Here is an 11,939-nt window from a genome sequence, read left to right as displayed (position 1 = left end):
TAAGTGAGCTGTCCAACCTAGGTTCTTGGGCCCTTGGAGTGTCATGGTTTTGTAGTTTGTGGAGAATTTTCATACCTATGAAAATTGCAGTTTGGAAATGAGCAGGTTACCCATTCCCACATCATTTAATTTATATTTAAATTTAACGTGGTGTAGGGAGCAAGAGGGAAAGCTCCTACTTTTGCCCTCTGAAAGTTGCTGGAATGAACTAAGTAGACAGATTAGTAGGAGAAAAAGGCATACAAAATTTGCTTAACGTGCATAGGGAAAAATCACAGAAGAGTGATTACTCAATAACTCAATTAAGGTCCAGATGCTTGTATACCCTTCTTTGTTGAGTAGAGGGAGATAGGTATGAATGGGCCCGAAAGCCAGACAGTGGTTTGCAAATTAGTCTCCTTGGACATTCAGTGGGACAGAAGTACAAACAATCGCTTGTGGACAAGCTGTGAAACTTCACTCTGAACAAAAATTGTCCTATTATACAGGTAAAGTTTCCCAGGTAATCTCTTGGAGCTACCCTCAGAAGTATCTATGAAAAGTCTCAGTGTGGCTATGACTTTCAGTTTTTGTCTCTTCTCTGGGTGATTAATCTCTTCTGATTATTTAATGCGATTCCTAAGGAACGGGTTTTAAGACAATTGCATTTCTTTGGAAAAGAGTTTTCTCTGTAAGATAAGGAAATTCCTTATCTGGCTGTGCAGGAAAAGAGAGCCCCTTCAGGTGCTTGGAAAAAGTAAGAGTATCAGAGAGACAAAAGGAAGGGGGAAGGTGAGAGAGAGAGGCCTTGATTTTTAGGCTTCTTTCTGAGACCTTTTTAATTTCCTTTAATTCAAAGACTCAACATGCCACCGGGCGTGGTGCCACATGCCTGTAATCCAGCACTTTGGGAGCCAAGCACTTTGGGAGGCCAGCACTTTGGGAGGCCAATGTTGTGGACCACTTGAGGTTAGGAGTTCAGGACCAGCCTGGCCAACATGGCAAAACCCGTCTCTACTAAAAATACAAAAATTAGCCGGGTGTGGTTGCAGGTGCCTGTAATCCCAGCTACTTGTAAGGCTGAGGCATAAGAATTGCTGGAATCCAGGAGGTGGAGGTTGCAGCGAGCCCAGATCATGCCATTGCATTCCAGCCTGTACTGCATTCCAACCTGTACGACAGAGTGAGACTCCCATCTCAAAACAAACAAACCCCAAAGACTCAGCATGCCAAAACATCATATTTTGGGGTATTATTGTTTGAGCCCCAATAGTGGCAAAAATAATCAACTGTCATATGGAATGATGTCATGTATTAAACTTTTGCTATAAAGAATGAGGAGCACAGACACATAAGATTTATATTCCATATTTAATAAAATGTAAGATAGCATCAATTTTAAGGTACCATTATTTTATGTACCACCAAGAAAGAAAAAAAAACTGATAAGTTATGCTTTCTAAACATGTAGATTGAAAGACATATCTCAATTCCAGTCTTTAAAATATGAAAAAAGTCTTAGGTTAAATACAGTATGTATGCATATTTTAAAAATATGAGTTAATAAATTTATTGTCCCTTCCACAGTAGTAATACAAGGCAGACACAAGTTCCACAGACTTCCTTTCAATATCTATGTATGGACACAAAGCTAAGGAGACAGAGATAGAAACATTTTATTCTGCAGGGTACTGGGACTGGGGATGGAGTAGGAGGGCAGTGCACAAAGAGAAGCCTTCACAGAAGAGAGGATGTTTGACTTGATAATGTGGGGAAAAGAAAGAGAGATCAGATTGTTACTGTGTCTGTGTAGAAAGAAGTAGACATAAGAGACTCCATTTTGTTCTGTACTAAGAACAATTCTTCTGCCTTGAGATGCTGTTAATCTGTAACCCTACCCCCAACCCTGTGCTCCCTGAAACATGTGCTATGTCACCTCAGAGTTAAATGATTAAGGGCTGTGAAGTATGTGATTTGTTAAACAAATGCTTGAAGGCAGCATGCTTGTTAAGAGTCATCACCACTCCCTAATCTCAAGTACCCAGAGACACAAAACACTGCAGAAGGTCGCAGGGACCTCTGCCTGGGAAAGCCAGGTATTGTCCAAGGTTTCTCCCCATGTGATAGTCTGAAATATGGCCTCGTGGGAGGGGAAAGACCTGACCGTCCCCCAGCCCGACACCCGTAAAGGGTCTGTGCTGAGGAGGATTAGTGAAAGAGGAAGGAACGCCTCATTGCATTTGAGATAAGAGGAAGGCATCTGTCTCCTGCTTGTCCCTGGGCAATGGAATGTCTCAGTGTAAAGCCCGATTGTATATTCCATCTACTGAGATAGGGGAAAACCGCCTTAGGGCTGGAGGTGGGACATGCTGGCAGCAATACTGCTCTTTAAGGCATTGAGATGTTTATGTATATGCACATCAAAAGCACAGCACTTTTTTCTTTACCTTGTTTATGATGCAGAGACATTTGTTCACGTGTTTACCTGCTGACCTTCTCTCCACTATCATCCTATTGTCCTGCCACATCCTCCTCTCCAGGAAACACCTGATAATGATCAATAAATACTAGGGGAACTCAGAGGCCGGTGCCGGCGCGGGTCCTCCGTATGCTGAGCGCCAGTCCCCCGGGCCCATTTTCCTTTCTCTATACTTTGTCTCTGTGTCTCTTTCTTTTCCAAGTCTCTCATTCCACCTGATGAGAAATGCCCACAGGTGTGGAGGGGCAGCCCAACACTTCAGATAATTGAAGGCAAAGAAAAACTTTAATCATTGCTTCCAGGGCGTTGAAGTCTGGAAAATCGCTGAGTATGGAGAACATGGCTGGTAGATTTTTCATTTTACTAAAGCTTTAATGATGAGATAAGTATTTCAAACATATTACATGCCTTCAGAGATGCTTCTTTGAGAAAATATGTGATAACTTTCTCTTTAAAACAAAATTTGCACCCAGCACAATGAGACAGCTCTAAGATAACTTTTGCAAAGTCTAAGGAAAACTCTGGAACCTGTCCAGATGTACAGCCTCGTAATTCGTGGCAAAGATTTTTCTGAGAAGGGTGGGAACCATTGGAGGACTTCGAGCAGAGGGGTAATGAGCAGAGGTAACAATCTGATTTATGTTTAAATGGGTCACTCTTGCTGTGTGGGAAAGAGACTACAGAGAGGCAATTGGAAGCAGAGAGATGGTGATGATGGTTTGGGCTAAGGTGGGGATGGTGGAGAGGGGAAGATGAGTTGGGCTTGGTACCATATATTGAAGGCTGAGTTGACAGCATTTGCAGATGGGATATAAGAGAAAGAGAGGCATAGATGTTGCTCCAAAATGTGTATCCCGAACAGCAGGGCCTTGTTGGTGCTATTTACTGAGATAGGGAATTTTGGAAAGGAGCAGTTTTTTTGTTTGTTTGTTTGTTTTTTGTGACGAAGTCTCGCTCTGTCACCCAGGCTGGAGTGCAGTGGCGTGATCTCTGCTCACTGCAAGCTCCGCCTCCCGGGTTCACGCCATTCTCCTGCCTCAGCCTCCCAAGTAGCTGGGACTACAGGCGCCTGACACCACGCCCAGCTAATTTTTTGTATTTTTAGCAGAGATGGGGTTTCATCGTGTTAGCCAGGATGGTCTCGATCTCCTGACCTTGTGATCCACCCGCATTGGCCTCCCAAAGTGCTAGGATTACAGGCGTGAGCCACCATGAAAACTGTGGCTCACACCTGTAATCCCAGCACTTTGGGAAGCCAAGGCGTGTGGATCACCTGAGGTCGGGAGTTCGAGACCAGCCTGACCAACGTGGAGAAACCCCGTCTCTACTAAAAATACGAAATTAGCTGGCTGTGGTGGCGCATGTCTGTAATCCCAGCTACTGCGGAGGCCGAGGCAGGAGAATCACTTGAACCCGGAGGTGGAGGGTGCGGTGAGCCAAGATCGCACTATTGCACTCCAGCCTGGGCAACAAGAGTGAAACTCCGTCTCAACAACAACAACAAGAACAACAACAAAAACAAGAACAACAAAAACTATGGCATGGCATTTGGTTTTGAATGTTAACTTCGAGAGATTTCCTAGACAGATATCTGAGTGTAGATGTCAAGTAAGCAGCCTGGAATTCAGGGAAGGTGTTGGAGATAGATAGTTACATTTGAGACTGTATAGAATATTTAAAGCCACAAGATTGGAAGAGATCTCCCAAGAAGGCCGAGCACAGTGGTTCACCCCTGTAATCCTAGCACTTTGGGAGTCCGAGGCTGGTGGATCACCTGAGGTCTGGAGTTTGAAACCAGCCTGGCTAACATGGCGAAACCCCGTCTCTACTAAAAATATAAAAATTATTGGGGTATGGTGGCGGGCGCCTATAATCCTGGCTACTCGGGAGGCTGAGGCAGGAGAATCGCTTGAACCTGGGGGGCAGAGGTTGCAGTGGGCCAAGATTGCCCCACTTCACTCCAGCCTGGGGGAAAGCAAAACTCCATCTCAAAAAAAAAAAAAAAAAAGTCTCCCAAGAAGTGAGTCAGAGAAAAAGTCATCATACAATTGAGCTCTAGATCCTCTCATATTGAATTGTTAAGAAGATGAGATAGATCCAGCAGAAGAGTATGAGGAGTGACAAAGAAAGAGAAATAGAATCAGAGGATGGAATCCTAGAAGCCAAGTAAAGAAAGTTATTTAGTTGGGGTTCAGAAACTGCTACCCCAAAATATGTTTTGACATGTTAAACTGAAGAAGCCTCAAGGTCTCGCTGACACCACCCCCTGCCAACTGAGTCTTCCAAAGATGAAGTTAACGTTTTTTTTTAACCTAAGATCCAGACCCATTAAAAGAAACAACTGTCTCTTCTCCTCCCTGAAAAACCAAGAATGTAACCATGCTTGAACACACCCTTTGACAAGGTAATGTTCATGTTCATCTCTGTTCCCTGATCCATTCATTCTCCCTAGTAATCCCCTCAATAGAATTCCTCTTCTACTCCCTCCCATAGCCTATTTTGCCAGGGTGGTATATAAGCTTCTTAACCCTGTTGGAGGTTGTGTAATCACCCTGTGATTCTCCCTGTGTACACATTTATACAATTTGCCTTGTCTCCAATCAGTCTGCCTTTTGTGGGTTGATTTTTTTAGCAAACTTTCAGTGGTTGAAGGGGAAGTTTCTCTTGGTCCCTACTGTTGCATGAATGAAGAAGTGATAAGTTATGTCAAAATTTTCTGATGGGTAAAATAAGAAATGAGAATTGTCTATATTGGACATGACCCTATGGAACTTATTGGTGATCTTCATAGGAGCAGCTTTAATAGAGTAACAGGAAAAGGGACCTGTGAAACCACTTTGCAAAGATTATCACAGTAAGAGATATCTGACGTAGTTGACTCCATCTTGCTTCTGACCTCCAAGCTGTCCTTGGTTGTTCTTAGGTATAGGCCAAACTAACCATGGAGGAATTTGGTTTATAGCTTAACTTTGAAGCAAGGATAATAGTCCCACCCTAAAACTACCCCCTTCCTGCTTGTTTCGGGGCTGAAACCACCTTCATGAGACTAGTGAAAGGCCCAAGATTAGGATTATGGAAAGAGTCTGAGTTCTGCTAAAATGTGGGCATATGTTCTATAATCCCTTACTGTTCAGGAGTCGTGTGGCCAGAGATCACAAGATTTGTGCTTTCTCAATTGCTCCTATAGAGAACATCATCACTGTAGAACCTAAGATTGGCCCTTTGAAATGTTTTTCAGACTGACCCCACTCAAATTCATGACTTATGACTCAGCCTGTCCTGTGGTTCCACCTAGAGGAGAACTCAGTGCATGAGGACCATTTTCCAGCCCCTGTGATTTCATCCCCAACCAATCAGCAGCACCTGTTCCTTAGCCCCCTGCCCACCAAATTGTCCATAAAAACCCTAGTCTCTGAGCCTTCAGGGAGACTGGGTCAAGTAATAACCTCATCTCTGGTGTGGCTGACCTTGCATCAATTAAACTCTTGTTTTACTGCAATGCCTCAGTCTCAGTGAATTGATTATGGCTGTGCAGCAGGCAGGAAGAACCCATCAGAGTATCACACCTGGATCACTGTCTTCCCTTTTATCCCAAGCCATAGCAGAATCCCAGAAGATGCCTGCATCTATATAATAACAATCTAGCCTCAACATTTCTTAATCTCTTTCCTTACCTTCTTGGCTTCATGGCACATTGAGCTAAAAAGCTATCTTTCTTGATTCCCACTTCCCCACTCTCCACTATCAGGAAGAAGGTGTAGAGGGAGGTGCTTGCCCACTAACTTCAAGCCCAGTGAGAGGAGCTTCTTAAGACCCACTCTAGGAGCTTGAAGAGTTTATAGACTCACACCTGAGCAAGCAATAGACGCTTTGCATCAGGAAAGTAACTGTGTTTTCTCTAAAGGTACATAAAGCCTGAAGTGCAGATGTGACAAGAATATCAGCCTGGGATTGTTTTAAAAAGAATCCTTCCCCAAAGAGCAGCATATCAGGGAGTGAGGAATCTGGCCTTAGAGGCAAGAAGGGGCAGAGCTCAAAGTGATCCGAAGGGGCACCGCCCTTATCAAGGGAATGGCAACCAGATGGGCCTGGGGTGGGGGCGGAAGAGAAGTCCTCTGGAGAACCTCCTTACAATGTGAACCTGTGCACAAGGAGAGTCCACTTTAAAATCTGCCCCAGCTGGGCACGGTGGCTCATGCCTGTAATCCCAGCACTTTGGGAGGCCGAGGTGGGTGTATCACCTGAGGTCAAGAGTTCGAGACCAGCCTGGGCAACATGGTGAAATCCCGTCTCTACTAAAAATACAAAATTAGCTGGGTATGGTGGTGCATGCCTGTAATCCCAGCTACTTGGGAGGCTGAGGCAGGAGAATTGCTTGAACCCGGGAGGTGGAGGTTGCAGTGAGACAAGATCGTGCCATTGTACTCCAGCCTGGGCGACAAGAGCGAAACTCTGTCTCAAAAACAACATAAAATAAAATAAAATAAAATAAAATAAAATAAAATATATCTGCCCCGCCTGGAGGGCATGATGCCTTCTTCCAATGAAAGCTTCTGGTTCATCTTACTTTGCCTTACCACCCCAGCAGAGTCAGAAACAGCAGCCATGGAGTAAGAAAGGTGGCAGCAAGGGATAGGGGAGCTGGCACAGGATCTCTGTCTACACCAAAATTTCTCCAAGCCCAACAAGGAAAGAGGGGCCAAGTCTTTCTTTGAATGAGGATTGAAGTGTTGATTAGTATATTAGGTCTTACATTGTAAATTACTGAATTGAAATTACCATATGGACTAGACGTTTTAAGTTAGTGAGTTGAGTAACTTAGTTACTAGAGTAGAACACAGGACTGAAGGAGCAGAAAAGTCATGGAACCTGCCCAAGTTATCAAGAAGCAGGAGAAGGACTAGCCCCACTCAGCAAGATTAAAGGGACTGCAAGTGACAAAAATAAAGTTGCTTCTATGATTACACCCCATGAGTCCTGCATGTTCCAAGTCCTAGTCATAGTGGTTTCAGATGATCAGTTACACAATCTTGATTGCGTAGAGAAGGAAGAGCAGCCAGGAGGAGTCTGCTGGGAGAATATAATCATCGTGGGTGTAAAGCCTTAAGGAGGCTATGGTCAGAGTAGGATATTCATACTGCAACATTTCTGAGATGAAACAGTTCTGGATGGGAACCTAATCCACAGTGTGAGGCACACTGAGCCAGATGAAGAGGAGGAACTAAGAAAAATTTCCAGCCAGGGGCAAAAATGTGTGGGCAGACTAGTGCTTTTGGAGGTAGTTGTGCCTGGAGCAAGGTGGGTGAGGAGCTGGAGTGATTCTAGATAAGGCCAGAGGGGTAGGCAGGGACTAGGTCATGCTGGTCTCATGCTTTGTCAGCCATGGCAAGGAGATTTGATTTCATTCTTTGAGACACGGGGAACTCTTGAAGGGTTTTAAACCAGGGGCAAAGATTCTACATTCATTTTAAAATGATTGCTCTGGCCTCCTTTTGGAGGCTGGACTGTAGAGAGGGGAGAGTGAAAGCAGAGAGATCTTTGAAACGCTGCATATAGCAGGCATCCATAAAATATTTGACAGCGCTTGGGATAGGGCAGGTGCAATGGATATGGTGAAGTTAGACTAAAGAGATATTTAGGAAGTAGAGTGGGTAGGACTTGGTGATTAATAAGAGGAAGATGTATCAGGTTGCTAGGGCTGCCATAACAAAATATCACAGACTGGGTGGTATAAACAACATAAATTAACTTTCTCACAGCTCTGGGAGTTAGTAGTCCAAGATCAAGGTTAAAAAATCAAGGGTTGGTTTCTTTTGAGACCTCTCTCCTCGGCTTGTAGATGTCAATATTCTCTCTGTGTCCTCACATGGTTTTCTCTGCATACATCCCTGGTATCTCTTCATGTCCTAATCTCTTCTTTTAAGGACACCAGTTAGATTGGATTAGGGCTCACCCTAATAGAGTCATTTTGCCCACCCTAATAAAGTTAACCCCATTTGGAGATAAGGCCTTTACCTCTTTAAAGGCCTTATCTCCAAATTCAGTTACATTCTGAGATACTGGGGGTTAGGGTTTCACCATATGGATTTTAGGAGAACACAATTCAGTTCATAACAGAAAATAAAGATGAAACCTATTATATCATTCTAGCAGGAGCAAGATGCTGAATTATGATGCTATGTGCTGAATCGGGGAACCCTGGAGGAAGTGATGGTTTAGATTGGGAGTTCCATTTTGAGCATGGTGAGTTCAACATTGCCACATAAATATCCAACAGAATAAACAGCTGGGCTGGGCATGGTGGCTCACGTCTGTAATCCTAGCACTTTGAGAGGCCGAGGCGAGTGGATCAGTTGAGGTCAGCAGTTTGAGACCAGTCTGGCCAACGTGGGGAAACCCTGTCTCCACAAAAAATGCAAAAATTAGCTGGGCATGGTGGCAGGCACCTGCAATCCTAGCTACTTCGGAGGCTGAGGCAGGAGAATTGCTTGAACCTGGAAGGCAGAGGTTGCAGTGAGCTGAGATCGTGCCACTACACTCCAGCCTGGGCAACAGAGAAAGACTCCATCTCAAACAAACAAGCAAATTAAAAACAAAAAACAAAAACAACAAAACAAAACAAAAAAACAACAGTTGGGTACATTGGTCTAGACCTGGGAAGAAAGTAAGTCTAGGCTAGATATAGAAATGTAGGAGTTTTGGCATATAGATAATAAGGGAGGCCATGGGAACACAGGGGATTCCCTAGGGAAAGAGAGGAGAACGGGGCCCAGGACAGTCCCCAAGGCACACCAAACAACACCACGGAGGTGGAGGAGGAGCCATCAAAGGAGATTGAGGAGGGCAGGCCCTTTGTCACCTCTTAGTATGTCCAGGTGCTCCTCAATTTGTGATGGAGTTACATCCAGACAAACCCATTGTAAATTGAAAATATCTGGCCAGGCATAGTGGCTTATTCCTGTAATTCCAGAACTTTGGAAGGCTGAGGTGGGAGGATTACTTGAGACCAGGAGTTTGAGAGCAGCCTGGGCAACATAGTGAGACCCTTTTTCAAAAAATAAAAAATAAAATTTACTGAGTGTGGTGGCATGCCTGTAGTCTCAGCTACTCAAGAGGTTGAGGAGGGAGGATCCCTTGAGGCCAGGAAGCTGAGGATGCAGTGAGCCAAGCTTGTACCACAGCACTCCAGCCTGGGTGACAGAGCAAGATCCTGTCTCAAAAAAAACCCCAAAAAAGTACATATATGTATAGATAGATAGATAGATAGATAGATAGATACACATACACACATTTAGATATGTCTATTGATCTCTATATCTCTATATGTCTATCTATAGCTATATCTACATATCTATATCTATCTATAGATGTATCTTTTGTTTTGTTTTTTTGAGACAAAGTCTCACTGTGTCACCCTGGCTGGAGTACAGTAGCATGATCTCAGCTCACTGCAACCTCCACCTCCTAGATTCAAGTGATTCTTGTGCCTCAGCCTCCCAAGTAGCTGGGATTACAGGCATGTGCCACCACACCCGGCTAATTTTTTGTATTTTTAGTAGGGACAAGGTTTCATCCTGTTGCCCAGACTGGTTTCAAACTCCTGAGCTCAGGTGATCCACCTGTCTCAGCCTCCCAAAGTGTTGGGATTACAGGCGTGAGCCACTGCGCCTGGTCACTAGACATATATCTATATACATAATAAGTCAAAAATGCGTTTAATATATCTAATCTACCAAACATCGTAGCTTAGCCTAGCCTACCTTAAACATTCTCAGAACCCATGCATTAGCCTAGGGTTGGGCACAATCACTGGACAACACAGTACACTGTAGAGTATTGGGTGCCTATCCTGGTGATCACCTGGCTGACTGGGAGCTCTACTCATTTCTGCCGCCCACCTTCACGAGAGAATATTGTACAGCATAGCACAAGCCCAGGAAAAGACCAACATTCAAAATCCAAAGGATGGTTTCTACTGGTTGTGTATCACTTTGGCAGCATCATAAAGTTGCAAAATCATCAGTCAAACCACCATAAGTCAGAGACCATCTGTATTACCTAATTGGTGGTAAGCCCAAATAAAATAGTAAAGTTACCCCAAGACCACAATGCTTTTGGCTCTGTTGGTGGAGTAGTGATGGTTAGGCTGGTTGTAATAAAGGGGTTAGAAGTTACCATCACTCTAATTTTCATTAAGTTCCATAATGAAACAACCCATGGGCCTCCTTCATAAAAACCAATGCAGATCCTCAGCTTTGATGTGGGAGGATGGTTCTCTGTCATGGTTTTAGAAGTCTGGTCTCATGGTCCCTCTACTGTTTCCCTTGGGGCTTTCTGACTGCCATCACCACCATTCTGAACTTGGGGGAGGTTCTACTCCTTTTTAAAGTTCTGGCTTAAGCCAGAATATTTGCATTTGCAATCATATGCCAAGCACTGTATGAAGATTGCAAGTAGCAAACTGGAGAAACAAAGTCGATGCGATATTGTATTATGGTTTTACTTTTCCACACTTAGTCACCTTAACGGCTTGGTTTCTTCAGGCCAGTAGTTTGCAACGTTTTGTTTAAACCTAAAGAACTGTTCGTATTTTTTTTTTTTTTGTAGAGGGTATAGAAATTCCGGCCACGTTACATTAGATGAAATGAACTTCCATGTAGTAAGTGTCTACACACTGATTTTTTCATTTTAGTGAGACTAATCTATTTTATTGTAGATAAATGTTCCATTGTTATTAGATGATTTTTGACATGGTGAAAATAGCTTTCAGACTCTTCTTATTTTCACGAGCCTAAGGATACAAGGATCCCAGGCTGGGGATCTCAGTCCTAAAATAATTGCTTTTCCTTGGTTGCTGGAGGGATGACAATGTGTCTGTTAATCTGTTCTCTCTTTGCTCCTGCTCTCAAAGCACCTTTTGCTAGCAGGCATATTTTCTAATGAAAACATTTAGACCCACCTGGAGTTAATTTAAACAATTTTACTCTCTTAGCATTTCTCCACGGGACAATAATACATATATGAATTTATATCTCATGCTTCCTATCGACCAAAACACTGAAATGTATTTTCTTTTTTTTTTTTTTTTGAGATGGAGTTTTACTCTTGTTGCCCAGGCTGGAGTGCAATGGCACACTCTCCACTCACTGCAACCTACGCCTCCTGGGTTCAAATGATTCTCCTGCCTCAGCCTCCTGAGTACCGGGATTACAGGCGTGTGCCACCACACTTGGCTAATTTTGGGGTTTTTAGTAGAGACAGGGTTTTGCCATGTTGGTCAGGCTGGTCTCGAACTTCGGACCTCAGGTGATCCATCCACCTCGGCCTCCCAAAGTGCTGGGATTATAGGTGTGAGCCACCTCATGTGGCCTGTATTTTCTACTTTGAAAGACAATGGCTAAACATTGTAAGTATATCATAAGACAAAATAGCCTAAAAGAATGTAATCAGACATGAGACTGAGTTCATGAGAATCATATTT

The sequence above is a fragment of the Pan troglodytes genome, chromosome 5 (genome assembly GCF_028858775.2).
Source record: "Pan troglodytes isolate AG18354 chromosome 5, NHGRI_mPanTro3-v2.0_pri, whole genome shotgun sequence".
NCBI lineage: Eukaryota > Metazoa > Chordata > Mammalia > Primates > Hominidae > Pan > Pan troglodytes.
This window is presented reverse-complemented; position numbering follows the sequence as displayed.